At 51.1% G+C, this 10,365-nt stretch overlaps 1 pseudogene across 1 annotated transcript; it reads left to right on the top strand.

Annotated features, from left to right (window-relative positions):
• Window positions 1-1,622: 1,622 nt before the first annotated feature.
• LOC115834808 lies at window positions 1,623-4,918 on the top strand (annotated as a pseudogene). The gene is made up of 2 exons (XR_004029779.1): window positions 1,623-1,769; window positions 3,869-4,918. The product of XR_004029779.1 is annotated as a protein MOST-1-like (transcript).
• The last annotated feature ends 5,447 nt before the right edge of the window (window positions 4,919-10,365 follow it).

Raw genomic sequence — 10,365 nt, 5'->3', positions numbered from 1 at the left:
GGTCCCAACTGCTGGGCTCAAGAGCTCCGCCAGCCTCCGCCTCCCAAAGCGAAGGGACCGCAGGCGGGAGCTACCGCGCCCCGCCCAGAGTTTCCGACTGTTAGCGTGAATCATATTCACGTCAAAACTTCTTTTTATACAAGAACTAAAAGGCAAACTAAATCCCTGCTCCATCACTGCCTGTCCCGGGTGGCAGCGCGGGATATTTTCTCCAAGCGCCTACCCGGCCCCGCGCGCAGGTGGCCTGCGCCGGAGGATCCCGGACAACGCACATTTCCTCCGCCCCCGGAAGTGGCGGTAACGCCAGGCTCTGCCCCCGACAGAGGCGGAAGCGGAGTTGCCCTGAGAGGTCTCCCGTTGCCGCAGGCGCCTCAGCCCAGCAGCGCGCCTTGGCTCTTGGCCGCCTACTCCTACGGCCCTGGCCCCGGGCGGCCAGGGGCCTGCTGCGGGCGGGGCGCTGCCCGACCAGAGATTCCTGTGGAACGTCTTCCAGAAGTGCGGGCTGGCACCGCCCCGGCACCCCCCGCCTCCGCCGCAGCCTCCCCCGACCCCTGCCCCGACCCCTGCCCCGACCCCGCGGCCCACCCCGACCCCTGCCCCAACCGCCGGGCCGCCCCCGTTCCCTGACGGTTTCCCCGCGGCCTCCCCCATCACCTGCCGGGTCCCCAACGGCCTCCCCTGTCCCCTGCCCCGACCTCCGCCGCCTCCCCTGTCCCCTGCCCCGACCCCCGCGGCCGCGCCCGACCCCTACCCCGACCGACGCGGCCGCCCCCATCCCCTGCCGGGTCCCTCGCAGTCTCCCCCGTCCCCTGCCCGGTCTGCTGTGGCCGTCCCTGCCTCCTGCCCGGTCCCTGTCCTGTGCATGGGGCCCTTCTTAAGGTGCAGAGTGCGCCACTGCAGACCCGAGATCGCGGCCACCGGCTCCTGGGCTAGGCCCTTTTACTCGCCTCAAGAGCCCTCAGGGGGAGAGTCTCCAGGGTGCTTGTTTGGGGAAAGCGGAAACAGACTGCCTGGGCCTGTGTTAAAATGTCAGCAGCCAAAGAAGAAGCAACGACCTGGCCTCTGGTCGGGCCAGGTGACCTTTATGGCGGCGCCTTCTGTCCCTGGTCGCTTTTCCACTGAACGAATGACTGAAACTATAGTAACTCATGGCCAGGGAATGGCTTAGTTATCTGAGGGAATCTTTTCTTGTTTGTGAAAAAGGGAAACTGGTGCAAATGAGAATTCAGACAGGCCAGGAGGGGAAGGAAGGGAAGGATTGAGGTGGGAAAAGAGAGAGAAAGACGATTGACCTCTTAGCAGAAGACCACACTTGGACGTCGGCTCATGGGGCACTTCCTTGATTCTCCTGTACTCCTCAGCGGGATGGGAGAGGCGGAGGTTCCAGGAGGGAGCCTTCCAGAGTCGGTGCAGGGTTGACAGGAGACGTTGTTTTGCTTTTCCTGAACTTTCAGTCGCCAGCTTATTTGGTCTTGATGTTGTTGTAGGGTTGATAAAGACAGCAGTGGAGTGATATCAGACGCCGAGCTTCAGCAAGCTGTCTCCAACCGTGTGTGGGCCGGTGGGACCTGGGCCTCCAGACCAAGAAGCCGCGAGCCTGCCCTGCTCACAGTGGATAACTTTCTTTCTGAAGTTGATTTTCCAAGGACAAAGGAATCATTAGGACAAATTATTATTACTGCTTCATGGTGGAGATGCTTCTGGTTTATTTTGTGGCTACTGCTGTTACTGCTTGGAGTGCCTCACCGAGCCAGCTAACAACTGCGTGCGTGAGCACAGGGAAAGGCTTCTTGAGAAATGAAAACTAGGTTGTAGGTTTAGAAGGGGAATAGGAAGGTTAGCTCTGTACAGCTGAAAGCCTTTTGGTAAGTTGGAGGTCCTTGAATTTCCTCGGTGACTGCATCTTGGTGACTTCTCTGAATAGACCTTCGAGGGCACTGGGGGGTGATTGTTGGAAGGCTTGGGGAGCTCAGGCAGCACTTGTGTGGGAACGTGGCTGTTACAGGAACTGCAGAAACTGGGACTGGTTTCCTCGGGAAAGGATTGGGGGTGTTGGAGGCGCTGGCAGGGGAGTTACCGGGAGGTGTTCTTATCAGTGTGCCAATACTGGGCGTTCAGGCAGCGAGAAATCCGGGTCCTTGGGTGTTGTGAGCTCCCTGGAGCTATGTTCTTGCCAGTTTCAGCTCAATTGATCCCTCTCCCCTGAGCTATCATTGGATACATTTTACTTCATTGAACACCTGACTGCTGCTTTTTCTGTAATCCCTCAGGGACAGTCATCTTTTCTGATTCTGTGTATAGTTTGCCTTTCCAGATCCGTGCCATTTAAGCTAGAAAAGGGGTCAGTTTTGAGATGATGTGAAAATGTTGAAAGGCTCCTCGTTATTAATGGGAAGTATCTGATGTTGCCAGAGACTGAACTGGGGCGCGGGGAGCACTACGGCTGCTAGTCACTGCCTCACTGCGCTGTGGGTGGGGGGGTGCTGGATTCAGCCTTACTGCCTAATGATTTGTGAGGATTTGTGTTTTCAGAGTAACATGTTTACTTTATATTATGACATTAGTTCCTAATATGTGACGTGTGGGCCACAGATGCTGGTGTATTATTTCACATGCATTTATATAGATTGTTTTCAGGGAATTCAGAAATTCTGTTATCTCTACGCTAGTGATTGTGCTTTCTTGATTTTTGTCTTTTCATTATTATTAAATCCTCCTTTTTTTTATTTGCATCTCTGTTCATTTATACTCGGGAAGTGCAAGACATGGCTACTAGAAAGAGATGTCAAGAGAACCCGGAATCCAGTAGGCTACAATTTGGCAAATCTTAGCTTAAAACTTCCTAAATGTTGACCACAGTGGATGCAAATGGCTCTGTGCATTATCTGTTAAATATGGTCAGATGACCACCCAGGTTCAAGTGGTTTGTCACCAGGGTGATACGAGCCACATGGAGTGCCCTCCTCAGAGGCCATGTCTCAGAGACGTTTATTTCGAGTGGTTTTCCAGTGAGTGATGCAAGATTTATGATCCATTTTAACAGCCTGCTTTTTATGCATTTGCTCAAATTTTTAGATTTTAGGTTTAGTTTTAGGTTTTCTGTTAAACTTGCTCAACTAGGAGTGGTGGTCAAATACTGGAACTCATTAGCATGATAGCCTGCCCACCTTGGCAGGCTCCACTGGAGTGCTTTGGGGCCTGCCTGGATTCCAGTCCTGGCTCTACCAGGTTTGTGGCCTTGCTGTTACTGGGAGGGAGTATTGAGGAAATGCATGCGAGGTGCTTCCCGTGATTCCTGGCACAGAGCAAGTGCTCAGTAATTGTCAGCTGTGAGTATTAGTAGTAGCTAATACACTACCATTATTCTTGGCTAACAAGCCAGCTCAAAGCTTTGATGGTTTCCATTACCTGATGATGGTGATGATGGTTTCCACGTACTGAACACTCACACCACTGGGCTAGGCGCTTAACCCAAATCAAAGGTCAGCATTATTGTTTGGGGGTGGGGGAGACACCTCCTGCTCTGACTTGTGTGTTTGGGTTCCTGTATTTTCACCAGAGGGTGTTAGTCCTGCCCCAGTTCAGCTGGTCCTCAAAGCATATATAGCTCTTTAGCCATCAGCAAGTGTCAGTCAGAACATAATCTTGATTTCAGCTGCTACTAAATATCTACCAGGAGCCTGCTTGAGAGAGAGAATTGCCTGACAGGTGCTGAGTCCACCATTCCTGAAATACTTTGAAATCAGTGTCTGGCTTAACCCAAGCTGTGTATCGGGACTCTGTCACCGTGGTCCCAGTGGAGTCACTTTTCTTAGGCGCCCCCCCTTTACCTTGGGCTCTGAGCTTCCTCTGCCTTTCATCTCTGCAGGATGAAGCCCCACCTGCCCTTCAGGATGCAAAGCCCTCCTCTATAAAATGCGTGCGGGGCCAGGTGTAGTGGCTCACGTCTGACCTCCCAACACTTTGGGAGGCTGAGGCAGGGGGATCGCTTGAGCCCAGAAGTTTGAGACCAGCCTGGGCAACATTGTGAGACCCTGTTCCTTGAATTGCCCTGGGAGATTTCCTCAGCTTGTGCTGGAGGCATGTGGCCCCATGAAACCCATAGTCACCGTTCACCCTGAGAGACGCTGGCTTTGGGGCTCACATGCCTGCTGCGGGGCAGCCCCAGGAGATGGCCACCCTGTTTCTCCCGGAGCTTGAGCTGCACGTGTTCTCAGCAACTGTGGTGGCTGTTCTGTTTTGTTTGCATCTTATAAACCGTTTACCCGATTACATTTTCCTCTTCAATTTAGCTGCCAGAAAATTTAAAGTCAGATTGGTGGCTCGCCAGTAATGAGAGTTTAGAGTAGAGGTAAACTTTATGACATAGTCTTAGACTCTTCACTTTCTCCTCAGCCAACATGATTCACATTTACTTTATTTTGCTGTACTGTGAGTGTCTTTGTGTTTCCTGAATTCCTTCTGGAATAAGGCAGGTTGTTAGTAAGCACAGGTTTCTGGTCCATCTCATAGCCTCAGGCAGTGGGCGGTGCTGTCCGTGCTCCCTTTCTGGGTTACCTGTGGTAGCTCTCAAGTTGCAGGGCTGCGATTTGAAGCCTGATTTAGTACACCGTGTTTCTGTCGTGTTCTGTGGTGGTTTGCTCCTCACGTGAGCATTCACCCTGTGGCCCTGTTTCTCCACCACACCTCTGCCTGGTGGCATCCTACTGGATGTCTCAGCCGAGCCACTCTGTTCTGAAGACGCCCTTGTCCTCCACCACTTTGCTTTGGGCTCTGAGCTTCTTCTGCCTTTCGTCTCTGTAGGATGAAGCCCCACCTGCCCTTCAGGATGCCAGCCTTGACAACATTGTGAGACCCTGTTTCTACAAAAACTAAACAAGTGTAGTGGTGCACGCCTGTAGTCCCAGCTACTTGGGAGGCTGAGATGGGAAGATCACTTGAGCCTTGGAGGTTGAGGCTGCATTGAGCTGAGATCAAGCCACTGCACTCCAGCCTGGGAGACAGAGCGAAATCCCATCTCAAAAAAACAAAGAAAGTGGATGCGCGCTGCTCCTGCCATTGGATCATCACAGCATTTTTCTTTTCTCTGATGTGCGCCTTTTTCCTCACCGTGGGGGCTCATGCTTTCGTGGTTCCCTCTCGCTACTAGATTGTGAGCTGCATGAAGGAAGGTTCATAGTTGTGTTGTATGTACAGGCACACAAACTTTGTTCTTGGATAGACACGTATCAATCCGCTTCCTTCTCCTCTCTGAATTTATTTGAAAAAAAAAAAATTAGAGATGGAGTCTCACTGTCTTTCCCAGGCTGGTCTCAAACTCCTAGGCTCAAGCGATCCTCACGCCTCTGCTAATATGAATCATTAGCCTATACTAATATGAATTCCTATACTAATATGATTGAAATTAGTTTGACTTCTATAATTGTTCTCCCAGATTGGGCTTCTGTTTTGATAGTAGAACTAAATTATTAGGCTATTTCAAGAAATTAATATATTACTGGTAGAAAAACTGAAGCTACAAAATGGCCTGGTTTCTCACTTCAGTTAAATTTGTGCTTCTGAGTGCTTGTATTCTAGGTGAAACCGCACTGAGAAGGTATTTGTGGCCTGTATGCTGATTCATTGATTAGACTTCTTTGCACAGGAGAGCTGCTAAAAATTACTGTGGTGAACAGGTATGAAGAAGAAGGCTGTTCTCTGCCCTTCTTTTTGCAATAAAATGTTACAAACTATCTTGAGTTTGATCCCTTTTCGGGTGTTTGGGTTTTTTTTTTTAACATTCACATGTTTCTTGGAATTATAAGAAATTAACTTTGTGCTTCTGAAGTGGGTTTGCCTCAATATAACACTGATGTATTTGAAAGGGGCATTTTTAAAGCTGTACTTTAAAAAATAATAATTCTTAAATTCGTTTCAAGGTTTTTTGTTTGTTTGTTTGTTTTTGAGATGGAGGCTGTCTCTGTCACCCAGGCTGGAATGCAATGGCATTGATCTTGGCTCAGTGCAACCTCTGCATCTGGAGTTCAAGCGATTCTCCTGCCTCAGCCTCCTGAGTAGCTGGGACTACAGGCACCTGCCACCACGCCCAGCTAATTTTTGTATTTTTAGTAGAGACGGGGTTTCACCCTGTTAGCCAGGATGGTCTCGATCTCCTGACCTTGTGATCTGCCCGTGTCAGCCTCCCAAAGTGCTGGAGGCAGAGGTTGCAGTGAGCTGAGGTAGCGCCACTGCACTCCAGCCTGGGGGACAGTTAGACTCCATCTCAAAAAAAAAAAAAAAAAGAATAGAATAACTCTTGTTTAGGTGTTACAAAATCCAGGCCAGACAAATCTAAACTTTAATCTCACACCCAGTTGCTAGATTAGTCCCTTCTCCAGCTCAGGTTCGGCCTAAGCCTCAGGGTTCCTTACTTGGTGGGTACCACCTGCTCCCTTCCCCACCTTTGTTCCTCTTTTTCCTCTGCTGGCTCCTCCGGGGTTGGGTGTGTTCAGAGGCGGAGACAGGCTAAAGGTCTTTGGCTTTTAGGTTCTGTTGATGGGTGAGTTCCAGATACTAGCTTTCTCTTGTAGGATGTTTCATTTATTTATCTATTAAAAATATTTACTTCAAACACACCATCATGTGCCAGACCCTGTTCCAGGCACTGGGGCTAGGGTGATAAATGAGATCAACAAAAATACCTGCCCACATTAAGCTCCTGTTCTAGGGAAGACAAAAAAGAAAGAAAATACACGTGTCCTTAGTACATTAGAAGGTTCCAAGTACTGTAGAGAAAAATAAAGTAGGTTGGACTCAGTGGCTCATGCCTGTAATCCCAGCACTTTGGGAGGCTGAGGTGGGAGGATTACTTGAGCTCAGGGATTTGAGACCAGCCTGGGCAACATGGCAAATCCTGTCTCTAGAAAAAAAAAAAAAAAAAAAAAAGTTAACTGGGTATGGTGGCATGCACCTGTAGTCCCAGCCACTGGGGAGGCTGAGGAGGTGAAGATTGCAGTAAGCCGAGTTGTGCCATTGCACTCCAGCCTGGGTGACAGAGCCAGCCCCTGTCTCAAAAAAAACAAAAGGAAAGAAAGAAAATGAAAAAAAGCAGAGATGGCCAAACGGGAGAGGGCTGGTGCTGGGGTCACAGGGGAGGGGCTGGGGATGCACGGGAGGGGCTGGGGATGCAAGCTTTCCTGAGTTCCCACAGTTCTCTGCCCCTCTCCTGTCTCACAGGGCAAGGGCCACCTGGGGCTTGTGGTGGCTTTGCGCCAAGCTAATATCTTGTTCTTCTCAACAGACGGAGGCCCATTGAGGCTTCTCTGTCCTCCACGGGGAACAGCATTGGCCTAAACCTGCAGACACCATTGCAAAGAGAAGTCAGGCAAACCCGCTGGTGAAGAATGATTCTAGTGTGCTGACAGAGGCTGACATTTCTTGCCATGGGTGATTTAATGTTGGGCCTCAATTTTTCACTCCCCTCGTAAGGGTATGACATAGCCACAACCTTGCCAGGGCCCGAGGGAGGGTGGATGGACTTATCCATCCCATAGGTGTTGGCTCGTGGCTGGGTGACTTGCTTCTGCCAATGAGATTTTCACAGACACAGCACAAGCAGAAGCCTGGAATGTATGGGCACTGCCAGACCTGCCCTCTAAGGCTCTTGATTTTCCCCACGAGATGTGCGTGCCCCAGGGGATGGCGGCTCTGGCTGCGGGATGAGAGGTGTGTGGAGCAGGCATGGTTCCCATCCTTAGCCTGCAGTCAAGCCCAGACTAGATCAGCCTAAGCCCAGCCACGCCACGGGTGCAGGAGTGAAGAGCAAATGCTAACTGTCCATGGAATTGACTTTCAAAGGGGCGTGTCATGTGCCTCTTCCCAGCAACAGTGAAGGCATTTCCCTATCAGTCAGTTGGTAAATGATTATTGACAAACAATGTGCTGGGAAGGTGGAGTGATTTGAGTAGATTTGGCATCTGTTCTCATGGAGCTTCATTTCTAGAGGGGAAGGCAGATGATGGATGGATAAATATAAATGATTCTAACAGGTTGGTGCAGCAGTCATTAAAAGGAATGGCAAAAAAAGGAAACGGGGAGGAGCCGCTGCTGCAGTTCATTAATAGTAATGGCAAAAACCGTGATGACTTGTGCACCAACCTAACACAGTAACCACGGTGTGCAAAATGTGGCAATTGGGAAGTTCCGAGTGCTAGGAGAGCATCTAGCTTCCCGGCGTCAGGAGACGGGGGTTGGCAACCTAACCAAGGTTAAGTCCAAGTGAAGGGGGTGGGCAGGGAGCGATATTTCAGTTAAGACTCCAAGGATGAATGGTATTTAGAGAGTAAACCAATAGAGAGGGTGTGTGTCTGGCACAGAGAAGAGCCTGTGCAAAAGCTCGGGGCGAGAGGACACTGTGTGTTCATCCACCTGAGGGGCGACCAGCAGGCTGGAGCTCAGCGGGTTGAGAGGAGGATGCAGACCCTGGGAAAGGCACCCTAGGCAGGGGGCACAGCAGGGCAAAGTCCTGGAGTCAGGCCTGAGCCTGTGTGGTTTGAGGAATGGACAAGAGGCCTGTCTGGCAGAAAGGGAATGGCACAGGGGAGAGACCTTAGGCCAGAGCAGAGGGCAGGGCTGTGCTGGGCACTGTGGGCTGTGGATGGTGCTGGCATTTAAGAGGGGAGACCCTAGACCAGGGCAGAGGGCAGGGCCGTGCTGGGCACTTTGGGCTGTGGATGGGAGCTGGCATTTATGCTCAGGTGATGGGAATATGTTAAAAGATTTTAAGGAGGGGAGTAGCAGTTGGGATTAATGTGTATTCTGGGAATCTCAACAAAGTAAATTCGTAGTTCGAATTTTCCTAAGACTTCTGCACAGCGAGAGAGAAGATCGTATCTACAGCTATGTGATGATTTTCTTTAAAAATACTAAGTTTTTAAACGTGATTTCAAATGGTGTGTTTCTGTTTCACATTGGATGTAAGTAGATTGCAAGGCTAATGGAAAGTAGAAAAGTTAACTCATGAACATAAAAGAGATATCGATTTGAAAACAAAACATTTATTCATTTACTTCCGCTGCTGTTTTCTTGACTGCTGAATTTCATGAGAAGGGATTGTTCAGGGAGGGTCGTGGGGCTGAAGACCTGGAGAGGAGCTGGTGCTACCGCTGTTCAAATCTGAGGGTAGTGGAGATGGAGACTTGGGGAGGAACAGATGCTGCCTTTTAAGTCTATGAGAGTCATTGAGCTGCACGTCTGGGGAGGAGCCGGTGCTGCCGCTGTTGTCTTAGGTTGAGGAGCTGAAGACAATGAAGGAGCCAGTGTGGCTGTTCTGTGAGGGTCGTGGAGCTGGAGATCCAGGTGGGAGAGATGTTCTAGCTCTGGGAGTAGCTGATGTTTACCTTGAGGGCCCTGCAGCTGCAGACCCGGAGAGGGGTTGATGTAGATTGAGGGCCGTGTAGATGGAGACCCGGAGAGGAGCTGATGTTCAGTTTGAGGATCTTGCAGCTGCAGACGTGGAGAGGAGCTGATGTTCTAGTTTGAGGGTCTTGCAGCTGCAGACCCGGACAGTAGCTGATGTTCTAGTTTGAGGATCTTGCAGCTGCAGACCTGGAGAGGAGCTGATGTTCTAGATTGAGGGTCATGCAGCTGAAGACTTGGGGAGGAGCTGATGTTCGAATTGAGGGTCTTTCACTTGGAGACTGAGGAAGGAGCTGATGTTCTAGATTTAGGGTCACGGAACTGGAGACCTGGAGAGAAGGTGATGTTCTAGTTTGAGGGTCTTGCAGCTTCAGACCCAAGGAGGAACTGATGTTCTAGTTTGAGGATCTTGCAGCTGCAGACCGGGGGAGGAGCTGATGTTCCGGTTTGGGGGTCTTGCAGCCGCAGACCCGGGGAGGAGCTGATGTTCTGGTTTGGGGGTCTTGCAGCCACAGATTCGGGGAGGAGCTGATGATCCGCTTTGGGGGTCTTGCAGCCGCAGACGCAGGGAGGAGCTGATGTTCCGGTTTGTGGGTCTTGCAGCCGCAGATGCGGGGAGGAGCTGATGTTCCACTTTCAAGGTCTTGCAGCCGCGGACCGGGGCAGGAGCTGATGTTCCGGTTTGACGGTCTTGCAGCCGCGGACCCGGGGAGGAACTGATGTTCCGGTTTGAGGGCCCTGCAGCCGCGGACCCGGGGAGGAGCTGATGTTCCAGTTTGAGGGTCGTGCAGCCGCGGACCCGGGGAGGAGCTGATGTTCCAGTTTGAGGGTCTTGCAGCTGTGGACCCGGGGAGGAGCTGATATTCTGGTTTGGGGGTCTTGCAGCCGCAGACCATGGAGGAGCTGTGTTCTGGTTTCGGGGTCTTGCAGGCGCAGGCCGGGGAGGAGCTGATGTTCCGGTTTGAGGGT

This window comes from Nomascus leucogenys, chromosome 4, assembly GCF_006542625.1.
Source record: "Nomascus leucogenys isolate Asia chromosome 4, Asia_NLE_v1, whole genome shotgun sequence".
Taxonomy (NCBI): Eukaryota; Metazoa; Chordata; class Mammalia; order Primates; family Hylobatidae; genus Nomascus; species Nomascus leucogenys.
The sequence above is the reverse complement of the archived record's forward strand: the minus strand, read 5'-3'. Positions and strand labels throughout refer to the sequence as shown.